A 19,416-nucleotide genomic window follows, 5' to 3' on the forward strand; every position below is an offset into this window, starting at 1 on the left:
ATAAGAAGCTTGAGAATGATTGTAGAGCGAGAGAAGCCCTCTTGTCTGCACTTTCTGATCAGCAAATAATGGGATTGACCGACAAATCATCTAAAAAGACTATATGGGATAAGTTGGAGACTCTTAATGAAGGTGACCCTACAGTGAAGATTGCTAAACTTGATGGTTACCGAGTGAGATATGAAAACCTGAAAATGGAAGAAGATGAAAGGATTACTACATTCATGGAAAGGATAAATGAGATTGTTATGGGAATTCAATGTTGTGGTGGAACTCTGACCAAAGATGAAATTGTTTCTAAAGTTATAAGAGTCGTACCATCAGCTTACAAAATGAAGGCTACTGCTATTAATGAATTGAGAACAATGGCTAATACATCTATTAACTAAGATACTTTGGTTGGAAAACTATCTGCTTTTTAGCTTGAAGAATTTGAACCTTCTGGAGCTGTGAAGTCTAAACCTGCTTTGCATGCATCTACATCTGCATCTGGTAAGCAAGATTGGAAAGATTTGTATGCAAAGGAATTGGAAGATATGAAGAGAGAAGATGATGAGTTTGAGTAACTTGAAGCACTATTTGCTAGAAGAGTACCTAAAGAACCGGCAGGGAGTGAGTATGAAGGAAAAGAACCTTTTAAATGTTTTGCATGTAATAAGATTGGTCATTTTGCATCTAGATGTCCTGAAAAGAATTCAAAATTTGAAGAAAGAGTTAGAATATCTTTTAACCCTAACCTTGGATATCAAAACAAGTATAAGTACAAGAAAAAAAAGAGACAAATCATGCTACATCACGGATGAGGAAGGCATTACTGATTCTGAAGATGAACTGGCAGAAGACTCTACTAGTGGTTCCGGCAATGGGAAGGAATGGGTGTTCCTGGCTATCAAGGAAGATGATCCGACACTGGAAGAGAATGTACCTGAAGAGAAGGCACTTGCTGCTAAAATTGAAGACAAGGATGAATGGGTAATTGGTAGTGGTTGTTCACATCATATGACTGGAGATAAAGGGAAGTTTCTATCTTTGCAAGAATTTGATGGCAGTCTAGTTAGATTTGGAGATGACAAAACATGTATGATCAAAGGAAAAGGAACTATATCATTGGATGGTAAGAACAATACTGACAATGTTTATTATGTTGAAGGTTAAGGCATAATCTTTTGAGTGTAGGACAATTGGTAGAAAAGGGATTTCAATTACAGTTCAAGGATGGAAAATGCAAAATCATTACTAGATCTGGTTTGAAGATTGCAACTGATACATAGAGAAAAGGTAATATATTTCATTTGAACTTTAGTGAGTGATGAATACTAAGAGTGGGGGTGAATTAGTATACCAAAAAATACTGAACTCAAACAGTTTAACAGTCTAGTAGTAAACCAGTATAACAATTTAACTAACAAACCGGTTAAGACAAATGCAAACCAAACAACAAGTAAGGCATTCACCCACAGAAGCACAATCACCATAACACAAGAGATTTTGACGTGGAAACCCAAATGGGAAAAACCACGGTGAGATGAAACTCACAAGTAACTATCTGCAGAATAGTAACCAAACCGGTTAAGGTCATACAATGTTCTTTACCAGAACAGATCCTATTAGGAATCTCAATCTCTGTTAGGAGATAAGTCCGATTAAAGACTACCTTGTGAGAGGATTTCAGATCCACAAATGTGAATCACCTTGTTAAAGGATTTACAAAGGCTTTTTTGGGCCTACCCAATTAAGGGTTTTTTACTTGTCAAAGATGTGAGTAATCAACAAGTGAATGATCTAGCAAATAGCACAGTCTGCTTGGTTAGATCCATGATAACTCATTGCTAATGCATTTCAACATTACTTCAGTCTTCAGTAAATCCACACTCTGTTACAGCACACAGACTTGATCTTCTCTATTAAGATCGCACATACAAAACTCATCAACCACCAAAAACCCTAACAGCTGCACACTCTAAAACCCTAGACATGATGTCCTCAAAAAGGAATCCGATTTCATGTCGGTCCAATAGGATTACATTGCAAGTTCCTAGGCTCAGTGTATCTAGACAGATTTGGTAACATGGCACAAAATCACCGTCGAAGTGTCAGTGGATGGTAACTCGTCACAAAAATATATCGATTGGTAACTCATCACAGAGTATTACCGGCTTATACAATTTTATCGATTACCGGTTGGTAACTCAGAGTAATACCGGTTTAATTATTAAATAGATTACTGGTTGACAAAAATGAAGACTGGGAAAAAGATAATTGCCGCTTTTAGTTCCTTTTCTTCGTTCCACTTGAGATCCTCGAACCGCTTGAGGTCCTCATGTCGCTTGAGATCAGTAAACACTTTCTGTAAAACACTGATAGTCTAAAGACTACAATATAATACTGGTTTGAAACAAATACCGGTTGAGCATAATTCATGCATTCAAAAAGTGATCTCATAGCAAGTGTGTGTCCATCAATGACAATCACAACATAAACATCAAAAATGCCAACAGTGAGAAGACATGTTTGATTACACAGATTGATTAGAGTTGGCTATGGCATAAAAGGCCGTGTCATGTGAATTTTGATTGCATTGTGAAGATTAGTTTAACTAAGGGAGTTAGGGATATACCTAAGATTATTAAGCCCTATAATCTGGTATGTAAAGAATGTCAAATGGGTAAACAGGTCAGAACCTATTTTAGGAGTATACAAGATAGATCAAATGATGTTCTTGATCTTATTCATACTAATTTGTGTGGCCCTACTAGAGTTAAAAGTTTTCAAGGTGATAGATATTTCATGCTAATCATTGATGATTATTCTAGAATGATGTGGGTTACTTTTTTGAAAGAAAAATCTAAAGCGTTTGAAAAGTTTAAAATCTTTAAGAGTAAAGTGGAAACTAAGATAGGATTGAAGATTAAATGTTTGAGATCAGATCATGGTGGAGAATTCACATCCGATGAGTTTAATAACTTTTATGAGAAGCATGGTATAAGAAGACAATTTTCTGCTCCCCGGACACCTCAGCAGAATAGAGTTGTGGAAAGGAAGAACAGAACTATCTCGGATGCTACTAGAACAATGATGATGGAAGCTAGTCTACCTCTTATCTACTAGAGAGAAGCAGTAAGCACAATGGTTTACACATTCAATAGAGTACATATCAAAGGAGAAATCTGTAAGATGACTTATGAATTATGGTTTGGCAATACACCTACAATTAAGTATTTCAGAATCTTTGGTAGTAAATGTTATATCAGGAGAGATGATATCATTGGAAAATTTGATCCTAGATGTGATGAAGGCACATTACTTAGTTATTCTAATGAAATCAAGGCATACATATGTTATAACAAGATATTACAGAGAATTGTAGAGAGTGCTAATGTCAAAGTAGATGAGTTGAACAGAAGTCAAATCAGAGTTTATGAGAAGGAACCGATAGCGGAAATGATTATATATGAACCAGTAGCACCTTTATCGAAACAAAGTGTTGAGCTAGTTACTCTGATAGTATCAAAGAATTCTACAGTAACTGAAGAATAGGGAAGAGGAACAGAGAGTTAGAAGACTCCTAGGTATGTGAGATTGAATCATTCAGAAGATCATATCATTGGGGATAAAAGCAATGGAGTGATGACAAGAAGAAGACTGGCAACTAATGAGGTATGTTTAATTTCACAAATTGAACCGGTATCAGTAATTGATGCATGTAAAGATGAATATTGGTTGAAAACTATGGAAGAAGAATTAGATCAAATTGAAAAAAACAACACATGGACTTTGGTTCCCAGGCCTAAAAATAAGAATGTTATTGGAACTAGATGGGTTTTTAGGAATAAATTGAATGAGGATGGTCAAGGTTTAAGGAATAAGACTAGATTGGTTTGTAAAGGATATTCTTAGAAGGAAGGAATTGATTATGGAGAGAATTTTGCACCCGCAGCTAGGATTGAAGCTGTAAGATTATTTTTGGCCTATGTTGCTTATAAGAACTACAAGGTTTATCAGATGGATGTTAAATGTCCATTTTTTAATGGGGATCTTGATGAGGAAGTTTATATTGAGCAACCTAATGGTTTTTTACTATTAGATGATACAAACATGGTTTGCAGGTTAAGGAAAGGTTTATATGGACTGAAACAAGCACCTAGAGCTTGGTATGCAAGGTTGGATAAATATCTTTTGAAGCTTGATTTTACTAAGGATAGTGCTGACAATAATTTATATTATAAGGTCACTGATGATGATATACTGATTATTGAAGTATTTGTTGATGAAATTATTTTTGGAGGTGAAAATAAGTTATGAATAGAATTTTCTAGGAATATGGAGAAGGAATTTGAGATGTCTATGATTAGTGAGATGAATTTTTTCTTAGGTTTGCAGATTACTCATACTGACAAAGATATTTTTATCTGTCAAACTAAGTATGCTAAAGAATTGTTGAAGAAATTTGGTATGGGAGATTCTAAACCGGTAAGTACTCTTATGGTTACAAGTGAAAAATTGACAAGAAAATGTGTTTCTACACCGGTAAATCCTACAAGATACAAATCTATGATTGGAGGTCTGCTTTATTTGACTCAGACTAGGCCTAATATTATGAATGTTGTTTGTATTGTTTCAAGATTTTAGAGTAATCCTAGAGAGAATCATGAGATTGCGGTGAAAAGGATTTTTAGATACTTACAAGGTACATCAGAATATAGTTTGTGGTACCCTAAGGATGATAACTTTACTTTATGTGCATATACAGATGTTGATTGGGCTGGAGATATTGATGACCAAAAAAGTACCTCTAGTAGAGATTTCTTTCTTGGAAAGAAGTTGGTTCCATGGATTAGAAAGAAACAGTCATGTACTTATTTATCTACTATTGAAGCTGAGTATGTTGTTGCTGCTACTAATTGTACACAAGTTTTATGGATGAAGTAAATGTTGAAAGATATAAAGATGGATTGTGATGCACCGGTAGTGATTCACTTTGATAACTCTGTTGCTATTGATATATCAAAGAATCTGGTATTTCTTTCTAAGACAAACCACATATCTATCAAGTACAACTTTTTGAAGGAAAAGGTGGAAGCAAATAAAGTTAGATTGGTTTACGTGAACACTAAAGAGAAGATTGTAGATATTTTAACTAAACCTTAGCCTAAAGAATCATTTGAGTACCTGCAAGACAGATTGGGAGTTTTTGCCCCTCCGATAGAGACTTGATTGGTGCAGTTTGGCATAAGTCCGGTATGCATTATCAAATATATTTTTCATTCTGGCACTGATGGAGATGCTACTGCTCGAGGGGAGTAGTCATCTTTGTGATTCAATGGTTTATTTTTTGCTTTGATATTTTTGTCAGATTTCTGGCATTGATGTCAAAGGGGGAGAGATATTGATGTGAAAAGGCAAATGTAGAAAAAGGAAATGTAAAAGGGAAAGATTCAGAGCTTTACAGAGATATTATTCACAAGGGGAGTTTGGTCTTTATTTCAGAGTTGTATGTGGGAGATTGTTGGTTGTCTTCCATTGGGAGAAACTTGTTGGGCATTTCTTGGTACTTAGTTTTTTTTCACATCTAGTGTTGTCATCAATGCCAAAGGGGGAGATTGTTGGCCATTCAGTAGGTTGAGTGGTTTCTAGTTGATTTGGATCTGGCATGATCTGATAGGCTCCGGTATAGTTTAGTGATGGAATTGGATTATTCATGATACTCCTAATATTCAGTCAATTGGTTTTGGTCTGGTGATCGAATACTATCCTGATTGCTTCGAAGCTTGGTTTCTAGTTCCAGCAAGGGTTTCACCGGTAGAGCTTTTGATGAAGATCTTTGATGAATTGCATAAGTGATGTTGGTTTAGCTTCTGGTGGAGTTTCAGGATGTTGTTTGTGATCATGTTCAAGACTTGGTGGATGGAGATCATTGTTGTAGTGTGTCGACCTATACCGGGTCCCGATTGATCTAGGTTATGGATCGATTGATGTAACGTGTGGATTGGGTCTCTCGATGTGTTTCCAGGATATCTTATGTGTTGGATATTATTTGTCTGGTCTAAGGCCGACATGGTTTGTAATTATGTAGTTGTTTTATTATCTAGTGGCCGACCTAATTTTTTATGGTCAAGGGTTTGTATATATAATGTAAGATCTCATTGTAGATCATCACAGTCATGGTAGTGATAGGTGTGGTCATGGATATGGGTATGTAATGTGCAAATAATGTAATATCATTCAGACAGAGGATTTGGTCAATCATTGGAGATCGAATTGGGTTTATGTAAGAGGATTTAGTCCTCTGGTATTGAGCTTAACTAGAACTGTACTCACGCATAGGAGATGCTATCTTTTGCAGTTCAACACTTCTCCGGATTGTAGTCTGGATTTCTATGTAGTCAATGAGACTCCTTTTGTAATGAGTAGTGCACTCTAGGTTGTTTTCTTTCCTGCAAGTGCAGGCCCCTCAATTGTAATTTACATACTTACTACAGAAGTATTATCTGTGGGTAGGCTTCCCATCGTGTTTTTTCCCTTTACCAGTTTTTCCACGTATAAATCTTGGTGTCATGTGGATGGAATTTATTTTGTGATTATTGTTTATGTTTAATTGGTTTAAATGTTATTTCAGTATTAATGTTTGGGTTCTGGTATTAAATTTTTAATTGCTAATGGTCTTTTGGTTATTTGAATGATTGTAATAGTGACTTTGATTTCTATGAGCATTGCTTTTATGGAAAACAAAACCACGTTTAGTTTTATTCGAGTTCTCATAAAACTTATGGTGTTTTGGATCTTATTCATTCTGATGTGTTTGGTCATGTAGATGTTCCTTTGATTGGATAATTCACATATTATGTTTCATTTATTGATGATTTTAGTAGAAAAACATGGGTATATTTTATAAAGAGTAAATCTAATGTTTTCAGTCGATTTAAAGAATTTAAAATAATGGTTGAGTTGCAGACTGGAAAGAAAATTAAAATTTTGAGGACTGATAATGGCGGTGAATTTTGCTCTAATGATTTTGATAGATTCTGTAAAGATTATGGCATTAACAGGCAGAAGACAACTCTATATTCTCCACAATAGAATGGAGTTGTAGAAAGAATGAACAAGATACTGATGGAGAAGGCTAGGAGTATGCTAAGTGATGCTGGTCTAGAACAAAAATTTTGGGCTAGAGTTGTTGCCACTACTTGCTACCTGATTAACAAGTCTCCTACATCAGCCCTTGTTGATAAAATGCCTATGGAAGCATGGTTAGGTAACAAGCCTTCGTTGAGACATCTTAGAGTTTTTGGTTGTGAGGCATATGCACATGTGCCAAAGGAGAAGCGGACAAAGTTGGAGAACAAGGGTGTGAAATATATCTTCATCGGGTATAATTATGGTGTGAAAAGATACAAGCTTTGGGACCCTATTGCACAAAAGGTAATTCATAGTAGAAGTGTTATTTTTAGAGAAATTAAGTCTCCTTATGTTACATTGTAGCCTGAATAGACTAAAAAGAAAGATGTGATTCAATTTCCTTCTACACCTGGAAGATTTGAACCGAGACCCCCAAATAGGCAAGAAGTTGAGGAGAGCTCATCTAGCTCTGAATCTTCAAAAGAGGAGGAAGAACCTCCAAATAAACTTGTTCGAAGGTCTACAAGACATAGACAACCACTTGAAAGGTATTCACCTGATGATTGGAGATGTATTTTTTACTTTGAATACTGATGTGGATGAACTGAAATCTGCAAAAGAGGCATTAGTTATGAATGATGCAGAATCTTGGAAGATTGCTATGGAAGAAGAAATGGTAGCTTTGAAAAAGAATGATACATGGGATCTTGTACCATTGACTGAAGGACGAAAGCATGTTGGTTGCAAATGGGTGTTCAATAAAAATATTGGTTCAGATGGGAGAATTGAGAATTATAAAGCGAGGTTGGTTGCAAAAGGATACTCTTAGGTTGAGGGGGTTGATTATGGTGAGATATTTTCTCCTGTTTCAAAAATGACATCCATTAGATTTTTTCTTTCTATTGTTGTTGCTTATAAATTAGAGGTTGAGCAAATGGATATAAAAACTACTTTCCTTCATGGTGATTTGGAGGAGGATATTTATATGACATAGTTGGAGCACTATATGGTGAAAGGTAAAAGTAATTTGGTCTGTAAATTAAAGAAATCCCTATATGGCCTCAAACAGAGTCCTAGGATGTGGTACCATAAATTTGATACTATTTACGGTGAAAATGGATACAACAATGATGAAAGACTAAATGAATTCAACCACAAAAACCCTAGCCTAACAACAACAAAGATCCACCATAACATATGAAGATTACCCAAGACAATGCAAATCAAATGAAATCACAAAAGATTATACCATCACATGTCCAATAGGGTTTGGATCTCCATTTTTCCTATCTTCATTGTTATTGCTTGATATATTTGCTCTCAGATTTTATGTGCACAAGAGCTCAACAAAGAACGGAAATGTGGTTGCAAGTAGGATCGCTTATGAAAGTTCAAAAGCGTAATGTAGTCAAGTAGTCAATTGATCAAGTCAGGGTTTGATAATGAAGGAAACATCTACTTATATAGAAGACACCATAAGAAATGGAGGGATAAGATTGAGAGGTGTAAAAGGAGGTCAGCTATGATTAGAGGGTAGGTAAAATAAAATAATAAAATAATGAAAGGGGTAGGTAGTGTAGGAATTAAGAGATGAATGACATGTGTCATGGGTAGAAAAGGCTAATGAATTAATTAAATAAATAAAGATTTATTTAATTAATAGAAGAAGTGGGATCAATTAAATAAATAAGATATTTATTTAATTTAGGAAAAGGGTAATTTAAATAATTAAATGTATTTATTTAAATGAGAAATAAGGCTAGAAGAGGATAAATGAATTAATTAAATAAATAAAGATTTATTTAATTAATAGAAGAATTAGGCTAAAGTAATTAAATAAATAAAGACATTTATTTAATTAGACATGACAATTTTAGGTGTCTACATTTTGCCCCTCTTTGAGACAATGCAGCTCGTCGTGTTGTTTCAAAGAAGATAAGATGAACTGATACAAAGTTGCCCCAAGATGGGAATGATATGCCCCCTCGAAAGATTGGATGAAAATGTCTAGAAAGATCACAGACAATCTCTTGATAAGAAAGAAAGGCTAGAAAGGATTGACTGGATAGGATAGAGTGATAGAGTCACAGGATAAAGAAGACTGACTTGGGAAACGAGGGCTAGGGCTAGGGTAGTCTATAAGATAGACCATGAGGGAAATACATCCTCATTGTCATCCACACATCCAAGAGATCAAAGTGTAGAGTGAGATAGAGTAGCAACAGTCAGCAGCGATGGCATTAGTTCACAGATTCGATCACATTCGCTGATTTCAGAGGCCAGCAGAGGCAGGAGAGCCGATGAGTACCACAAAACCTCCTTGTACTTTGTTGTATTAATTATTGTCATTAATGCATGTCAAGTAGAGTAATAAATGTTCTTTAAGATAATGTCAAAAAGTGTCAAAAAAATTGAGGCGCGTCTATGCTGGTGCCAGGTGCGTCTATGCTGGCTAGGCACGTCTGTGCCGGCAAAGGCATTTGTGCAGGATGCGATCACGTCTGCGTTGTGCAGGTGCATTTGTGTCTTTCAGGTGCATCTATGCAGAGAATAGAGACGTCTATGTCTTTCAGGCGTGTCTGTGTAGAAAAGACACGTTTGTGCAATCTTTAAGTGTGTTTATGCAATGAAAGCGCGTTTATGAAATAGAAGCGCGTTTATGTCTTCAAGGTCAAATTGGCAGTTCTATGATGAACATATGTTGTCGATTGGATAAGTTGCTAAGAGGATACACTCAAGAAGGTCCTCTAGGGAAAAATAGGATAGGTCGAGGCACTTTGTGATGAACAGTGAGTACCAAGACCAAGTACTTTGTGATGAACAGGGAGTACTAAAATATGAGCAGCACTTTGTGATGAACAGGGAGTGCAAATGTGAGCAGCACTTTGTGATGAATAGGGAATGCAAAACACATAGTACTTTGTGATGAACAGGGAGTACCACTAGGATAAATAGTAACACTTTGTGATGAGCAGTGAGTGTCACTAGGATAGAAGCAACACTTTGTGATGAATAGGGAGTTTTACTAGAATACAGTACCATACGCACTTAGATAAAAAGTAGCATTTTGTGATGAACAGTGAATGCCACTATGACTGACATGATTGATTTGCTTGACTATAGAAGTATTTGCCTATGCTGGAGTCATGGGAGAGATTCCCATCGACTCAGAGATTGTGAGCTAAGCTGATAGTTGTTGAGAGAGCAACTATTGATGCTATGGGCTTACGCCACATTTTGTATGTGCCTGAGTTTTGGGTGAACATGGGTTTGCTAACTGCATTAGCTGAGAGGTGGCACTCTGAAACTTGCACTTTCCATTTTTCGATGGGTGAGATGACAGTCACCTTGGAGGATGTATATAGGATTATGCAGATATCGATCGATGGGGAGCTGATTCCGTATGATCGAGAGGGAGATAGGGAGGCCCTGAGATGAGTGTTTCAGGATCTAGGACTGGAGATGAGAGCTGGACACATGGCATGGGATACCATGACACAGACAGGATTGGCACTACTAGCAGTGCTAGGAGGAGTGATCAGTAGGTTCTTGTGTCTAGATAGGGCGACATGAGGATTGGTTGTGGGCTAGGGGAGCACCTTGGAGACACTGGTTACACGGCACACCAAATATGTCTGGGGACTATGTGTGCTGGCACACTTGTATTACGAGCTGCATCAGTTTGTTTATCATGGATCCATAGGATTGGGCTACGGAGTCACATTGCTATAGGTATGGACCTATGAGCATCTGCCGGTTACCCAACCGATACACTTCAGGGACAGGGATCATGGATGTAGTTTTGTACATCTGTATGATATGATTACCTCACAGCCACGGATTGGCAGGTTGGAGTATTGGTGTTGAGTCTTGGATGAGATCGACAGTGTGATATGGAGGTTGTACCTTGGGTGCAAGCAGTGGGAGGATGATGCAGTAGAGTTACCATACACCTTTCTGAGCAGATATCTGATTGGGCAGATGCCCTATGTATTGGAGAGGCAGCTGGTAGACAGAGTGGGCAGACAGTTTGGCAGGATTCAGTGGATGCCATGGGGTTCCAGGATGTATGCTCGGATAGTCAGAGATTAGGCACTCTTTGGGCCATTATTATCATATGATCAAGTCGTGATGCAGCTAGTGGAGATGGTTCCCTTGCCATGGGATATGTGGCCAGATATTGAGGATGCGGGCATGGATGCAGAGTACACGATGTATTGGACTGAGCATCCATTCCTGCGACTAACAGACCTAGGGGAGGCAAGGTATTATTAGAGAGAGGGTGGGGAGAAGAGACAGGCTTGGGTGGTGAGGGGTCATGGTGGATTGCCGCTACAGGTGCCAGCAGCACAGGGTCCTAGACAGGTGCAGGGATAGGGGCAGAGGTAGGTACAGGAACAGGCACTAGTATAGGGAGAGCCATAAGCAGAGGCACAAGGGGATAAGGAGGAGGAGGATGAGCTACTTGAGCTGAGGGAGATCTGCCAAGGACAGGAAGATGAGATTCAGGACTTGGAGAGGGAGACAGCTAGTCTCAGGAGGCGACTGAGGGAAACAGAGCATGAGTAGGATTAGGCTATCCAGCGCTATACTGAGGTTGAGATAGCACTGAGGGTTGGGAGGCAGGCGGTAGAGGATATAGGGGCTGGATATGCCTATGTTCTACGGGCAGGGGAGGAGATAGGTTACTGGCAAGACCTATATTATGGGGCAGTGCCACCAGAGCAGCGGGCAAGGAGCTTCCGCAGACCATCGCGGATAGCGATAGCTACGAGAGGGATGATCCTAGGGCGGGTCCTTCTAGGGCTTAGACTCCATCGAGGCCAAGTGGCTCCAAGGGAGGGAGTTCATCATAGCCGTAGAGGGCTCCCTATGTATCAGTGTGTTGTACCATTTTGTATTATTATGTAGACACCTTCGGGTGATTTTGTAGCCATATGATTTTGACATCATTGTATCATGACACATTATATATATATATGAGATTATTCATGTTTGTGGTAGCTATATTCATGTGTACCTATGTGATGAGATGTTTCATGATGTATGTTTCTATGTGATGCTTATGATATGGATGTAAATATGTATATGAGAAAATGCAATATTTTTGTTCTTTTATGTTTTTAATATGTTATGTCAATGCAAATGTGAATGTATGAAATGCAGATGAATATGATAAGGATGTAAAATGTGTTAACATGTGTTGTGTGTAGGACGTGATGCAATTGTGATATATGTATGTATGTATGAAATGCTAACATGTGATAATGCAAGTGCAACTACATGAAATGCAAATGTTTTTGGCGTGTCATTATACTCAGTCGTGTGATAGCGGGCTAGACGGACTCAAGAAGGATGATGGAGGTCAATCAAGAAAGAGGGATGAAAGATAGAAGATATGAAAGTGAATGAGTTTCTTGTGCGTTATCATCATTGAGCTTTATTATGGCAAAATAGGTTATGACAATCAAGGCATATGTTCGACCCAGAAAATCATTGTACCTGTTTGCATGGAGATAAGACAGTTGCAAACAAGGAATGCCCCAATTCATACTAGACTCTCAGTGTCCTCATATCCTAGGACAAGTCATAGCATTACTAAGAGATAATCCACAGACAGCAAAAGAAAAATAGGTGACAATACCCCATCCTTGCCTTTCTAGTCAAAGACATCCTAGAGATAGAATCTCTAGTCAGAGACATCCTGGAAAAGCTAAAAGACATGTCACCAAAAGATAAAATCAAAAGAAAACCAAGACTCGACACCAACATCCACTGTAGTCCTCAATTTTAGTGTCTCTTGTCACTTGTATAAGTCTTATTTGATTGTGGTCACAATTTTTACTTTCACAAAAAGGATAGATCGCACTGAACCATAATGTTGTCTGAGTCTATTGAAAGATTTGATTTGTTGAAGCCCATTGTTGTTGCTGTGTCTCATTTGAAACTGACTGAATCCATGAAACTGATACTTTATTGTAGAGAAAGCAAAACTTTATTCCGGATTGGCGATGCAAATGTTGCTTTATTGCGGATTGTGTGTGTATACACTGAAGAAAAGTGGAAGAAACTGTACTCCTTAGAACAGGTGATGCTCTCAGTTCCACACCCATTACGAGACATAGGATTTGCCTTAGCCACAGATAGGAGCTGATTTATTATGAATGGAAAGGAGTGAAAAGGAAGGTTTATTATGAATGGCTAACCAATTTTGGGTAGATCAATAATAAGCCATGATGGGAATGTGTAAGTTTTATTATGGATGAATAGGTTGTGAGTATGTGCAAAGTGAAAGGATGAGATGGAATCCTGAAGGAGGGAGGAGCAATGTCTCTACACATGGCGCCAGTGACCCAGTTTTCACCATGGTACTAGCCCAAGGCGCCACCGAAGTGGTTTTCACTGTTGGACGAAATTATTTCTCTTTACTTTTTTTATTTTTTTTATTTTTTTTTATTTTCTTTTTTTGTTGTCACAAGGCACCTGTTTGCCAGGTTTTCACAAAGTAACAATTTTTATGTTTTATGATTTTTTTTTTGTATTTTTGAATTAGGATATTCTGAAGAGCTATGTGTAAAACCTGCGAAGGTGCAAGCTGTTGATAGGATCTTCTAAAGGTTCACCCTCTGTGGTTGAGAGTTGATATGCACCAGATCCATATGCTGCTGTAATGATGTAAGGACCAAGCCAATTTGGTCCGAACTTGCCCTTCTTCTCTCTGTCTTGCTGATTTTTGGAGTTTTCTTTGATAACCAAATCACCTACCTCAAATGTGCGAGGCTTGACTTTGTGATTGTAGCTGCGACTCATTCATTGTTGATAAGCTTTTACATGATTAAAAGCAGTTTGTCTTCGTTCATCCAATAGTTCAAGTTCTTGTAAGCGGGAGACCCTATAGTCTTCATCACTGATGATGTTTTGCAAAGAGACTTGTAAAGAGGGTAGCTCAACCTCAATAGACAAGATAGCTTCAGCGTTGTAAACAAGTGAATAGGGTGTAGCTCTTGTAGGTGTGCGGACACTTGTGCGGTAGGCCCAAAGTTTGGGATTAAGTTGGATATGCCAATTATGGCCAGCGTCGTCAACTGTCTTTTTTAAGATTTTAAGGATGGTTTTATTAGACGCCTCAGCTTGACCGTTACCTTGAGGGTAATATGGTGTGGAGAAACGATGGGAAATATGGAAGCAGTCATAGAGTTCACAAACATCCTGATTTTTGAAGGGATGCCCATTATCAGTGATAATGGAAATAGGAATACCGTATCGACAAATGATATAGTTGAGAATGAATGTAGCAATTTTTTTTCCAATGACTTGCATGAGAGGCATGGCTTCAATCCATTTTGTGAAATACTCTGTGGCAGTGATAATGAATTTATGACCATTGGAGGATGGAGGGTGAATCTTGCCTATGAGATCGAGTCCCCACTGACAAAAGGGCCAAGGAGTCACAATTGGTTGAAGTTCTTGTGCTGGCGCATGGATGAGGTCTCCTTGAAGTTGACATTGCTTACATTTCTTGACAAATTGATATGAGTCTTTTTCCATATTGGGCTAGTAATATCTAGTCTTGATAAGTTTCTTGGCTAAGGTAGGACCACTAGAATGTGGACCACATATCCCTTCATGTACTTCACGTAATGCAATTTGAGCTTTGTCGCTTTCCAAACATCTAAGAAGAGTGCCATCTAGACCTTGACAGTATAGGATATCGGCTAAAATGACATATCGAGAAGATTGGCGAATGAAAGTGCGACGTTGGTTATTGGATAGGTCAAGAGGAAGGGTATTATCACGAAGGTATGTGAAGATGGAACCATAGAACTGGGACTCGGGACTGACGACACATATTATCTTAGTAGGAGTGATTTCATATGAAGGAACCAAAAGGTTATCCACCAAGAACTCATAGTGGGTCTCATTCGAAGGTAGATTGATCAGTGAAGCAATTGTAGCCATGGCATCTGCGGTTCGATTCTGCTCTCTTGGTATCTGCTCAAAGTCTATCTTTGTGAAATGTTGTTTCAGGTCATCCACCATTCTTTTGTAAGGCATTAATTTCTCATCCTTTGTTTGGTAATCATCAGTTGCTTGACGAATTACAAGTTGAGAGTCCCCAAAAACATGAAGTTCCTGGATCTTCCACTGAAACGCAATCCGTAATCCCGTTGTTAATGCCTCATATTCTGCTATGTTATTAGTGCAGGGAAATGATAATCTATATGATTTTGGTATAGAATCCCTTTGAGGAGTTATGAAGAGGATACCAGCTCCTGCCCCATGCTGTGTGTATGAGCCGTCAAAGTATAATTGCCATGGTTTTGCATGTGACATTGTGAAAATGGATTCATCTAGAAATTCTGAAATTAAAGGAGCATCATCTATCATGGGGGCATCTGCTAACTGATCTACGATAGCTTGTCCTTTTATTGCTTTTCTGTCCACATACTCGATGTCGAATTCACTAAGGATCATTACCCATTTGGCTAGTCGCCCAGTAAGCATTGCTTTATTGAGAAGGTATTTCAATGGATCGATCCTTGCAACCAACTTAGTCTTATGAGTTAGGATGTAATGTCACAATTTTTGTGAAGCAAAGACCACGGCAAGACATGCACGCTCAATTGGTGTGTATTTTAGCTCATATCCCACCAATGTGTGACTGATATAGTATACTACCTTTTCTTTTCCCTCAACAACTTGTTGTGCTAAGAGTGCCCCCAGTGTTGTTGAAGTAGCTGATATGTATAGTAATAAAGGCTGATCTGGAACTGGTGGCATCAAACCTAGCGGATTCAAAAGATAATCTTTGAGTATCTGGAAAGCCTGTTGACAGTTATCATCCCATTTGAATTTGATGTTTTTATGTAGCAAGTGTTGAAAAGGATTACACTTATCTGCAAGTTGTGCTATGAATCTTTGTATGGACTGGAGTCTCCCTTGCAAAGATCAAAGCTGACTGATGTTTCGTGGTGGTTGCATCTCTAGGATGGCCTTGACTTTTGCTGGATCGGCTTCAATTCCTCTTTTTGATACAATGAATCCCAGGAGCTTCCCGGAGGTTACTCCAAAGACACATTTCTTGGGGTTTAATCTTACTTTATATTTTTCCAACCGATTAGAGACGTTGAAAGTATGTCCAAATGTGTATCTCTATCTATTGATTTACCCAAGAGGTCGTCAACATAATCTTCCATAGTTATGTGCATAAGATCATGAAAGATAGTAGTCATGGCTCTTTGATATGTAGCGCCTACATTTTTTAGCCCAAAAGGCATGACATTCCAACAGAAAGTTCCCCAAGGACAAGTGAATGTTGTTTTGTGCTGGTCTTCAGATGCAATTTTTATTTGATTGTAACCAGAGAATCCATCCATCAAGGATAATATCGCATGACCTGCTGTGAGATCGATAATCAAGTCAATATTTGGTAACGGAAAATCATCCTTAGGACAAGCTTTGTTGATGTCTCTGAAATCTATACATATTCTGATACTACGATCTAGTTTACTGACAGACACTAAGTTGGAGATCCATTCAGGATAATCAATTGGGCGTATGAATCCGACATCCAATAATTTCTCAAGCTCTGCTTTGACTAATAATGCAACTTGTGGATGCATCTTTCTTAATTTCTGTTTCACTGATTTTGCCCTTGGTTTAACTGTCAAATGGTGCATTACCAAATCCGGATCCAATCCAGGCATATTAGCGTATGACCATGAAAAGTTGATTTGTCGTTCCATGAAGAAACTTATGAATTTTGACCTTTCTGACTCTGTCAAAGATTGAGCCAGGAATATGTTGCGTGGAACTTCTTTTGTACCAATGTTTGTTTTGATAGTCTCCTCTACCAACATGGATGACTTTTCCTCATATGATGCTGGGAGAATGTTGAGCCTTCCATCTTTGGGTGCCTTAGAGAGGTTTTCACCCTCAGATACGTCCTTTCTTTTTACTTTTTTGGGGTCAGACAGTGCCACGATGTGGTTTTCGCCATAAGACCCTTGGTTTGTTTTTATTTTTATATTTTTGCGACGGGAAGGTCCGACACCCTCACCAAAATATGCCACGCTGTTGAGTTCTATAGTGTATCCCACTTTATGGTCCCCAGGGGGAATATCTTCTCGTATGCCAAGGTAGTCAATAAGGGCTTCATCATTTTGGAATGTGTCAAACTATGCAGGTCCTTCATGGTCCCAGTCAATAAGTTGGTGGTGGACAAGGGGAAGGCCTTTGATGTCTTTGAAGTTAGCAGGGCTAAGAGTGAAGATGTAGTTATATTTAGGTATGTCAAGGTAGTTATCAAGGTCATTATTGGCACTCTCCTCATCAGTCTCGATCATGAACGAATCCAAATTATCATTACTAGTAGCACATTCTAGAACAGGTGTTCTCATTCTATGTGATTTCAACCTAGGACCTAGAGGCAAAGACTGTATGGGATCTTCTGGGGTTGTTTCTTGACCAACTTTGAATTTCCTATTAAATTCCTCTTCTTCTGTTGGTTCACTTGGTTTTGTGAATGTCTCGGTGAGCTTTTAGTCACAAGAGGATTTGTCTAAACCCCATTCCCATTCATTGGAGTCTGTGGAATAGCGATTCTCTTGTTGAATTTTGGCAGCTTTGATTTGTAATGCTTCTTCTATCCTTTGAGTGTGGACCTTGGAAGTCATGAAACCAAGTCCCTTCGAGCATTCCTTTTTGAATGTCAATTCAGGTTGTAAAGGCTCAATGATGCCTTCTTTTCTTAATCCGTGAGGGCTTTTGCCATCATACCCAATTTTTTGTAGAATCTTGAACCCTTTGCCATACTTCTCACATGGTATACTGATGTGATCTTGTGTATCATTTTCAAGGTCTTTGTAAATAATTTTGTATAAGTCTTCCTCTTCCAGTTCACCCCATCTTTGAAAGATAGTAGGGTCCCATTTGAGTATAATGATAGATACCTTCTTATTAGGATGTGGTCTTCCATATTCTTTTGGTGAATTCATGACTTGTTGTAAGTACATGGTCTGATTCAAAGTGTATTCACCCATGCCCTTGTCCTAGAATTTTCCCTTAAGTTCACCTTGTTTTGATGTCGATGGCTTTAATGACTCAGGATCAATGTATGCAGAAGAAGGAACAGCTTCGCGATTACTAGGAATGATGGTCTCAGTTTTTGGTCTCAAGTTATTGCAATATATGAATGGATTAGGATCTCCATTAACTGTTATTTCAACTCCATTGTGAGGAAACTTGATGCATTGGTGATATGTAGATGGGACGGCCCTCATTTCATGAATCCAAGGACATCCCAAAAGTATGTTGTATGTGAGATCTAAATCAAGGACTTGACAAACCACATCCTTTGTAACTGGCCCAACTATGAGAGGTAAGGTGACTATGCCCTTGGATGAACGCTCTTCATCATCATATGTTTTGATGGTAATTTTGTTTGTAGAATTCACAACTTTGTCAAAATATCCCAATTGTTTAATAGTGCTCAATGTACAAATGTTTAGACCTGCTCCTCCATCTATCAGGACTCATTTGATTCTATTTTTGTGTATGAAGGCTTCAATGTGTAATGGTGCTTTATATGGCTGACTTACAGAGGTGTCATCGGCTTCTGTGAATGTAAGAGAGAGTGGAATGGAAAGGTATCCCACCATGGCTTGGAACTGGTCCATGTTTACAGTGAAAATGGATACAACAATGATGAAAGACTAAATGAATTCAACCACAAAAACCCTAGCCAAAAAACAACAAAGATCCACCATAACATATGAAGATTACCTAAGACAATGCAAATCAAATGAAATCACAAAAGATTATACCATCACATGTCCAATAGGGTTTGGATCTTCATTCTTCCTATCTCCATTGATCTTGCTTGATATATTTGCTCTCAGATTTTATGTGCACAAGAGCTCAACAAAGAACGGAAATGTGGTTGCAAGTAGGATTGCTTATGAAAGTTCAAAAGTGTAATGTAGTCAAGTAGTCAATTGATCAAGTCAGGGTTTGATAATGAAGGAAGCATCTCCTTATATAGAAGACACCATAAGAAATGGAGGGATAAGATTGAGAGGTGTAAAAGGAGGTCGGCTATGATTAGAGGGTAGGTAAAATAAAATAATAAAATAATGAAAGGGGTAGGTAGTGTAGGAATTAAGAGATAAATGACATGTGTCATGGGTAGAAAAGGCTAATGAATTAATTAAATAAATAAAGATTTATTTAAATAATAGAAGAAGTGGGATCAATTAAATAAATAAGATATTTATTTAATTTAGGAAAAGGGAAATTTAA

The sequence above is a fragment of the Cryptomeria japonica genome, chromosome 6 (genome assembly GCF_030272615.1).
Source record: "Cryptomeria japonica chromosome 6, Sugi_1.0, whole genome shotgun sequence".
Taxonomy (NCBI): Eukaryota; Viridiplantae; Streptophyta; class Pinopsida; order Cupressales; family Cupressaceae; genus Cryptomeria; species Cryptomeria japonica.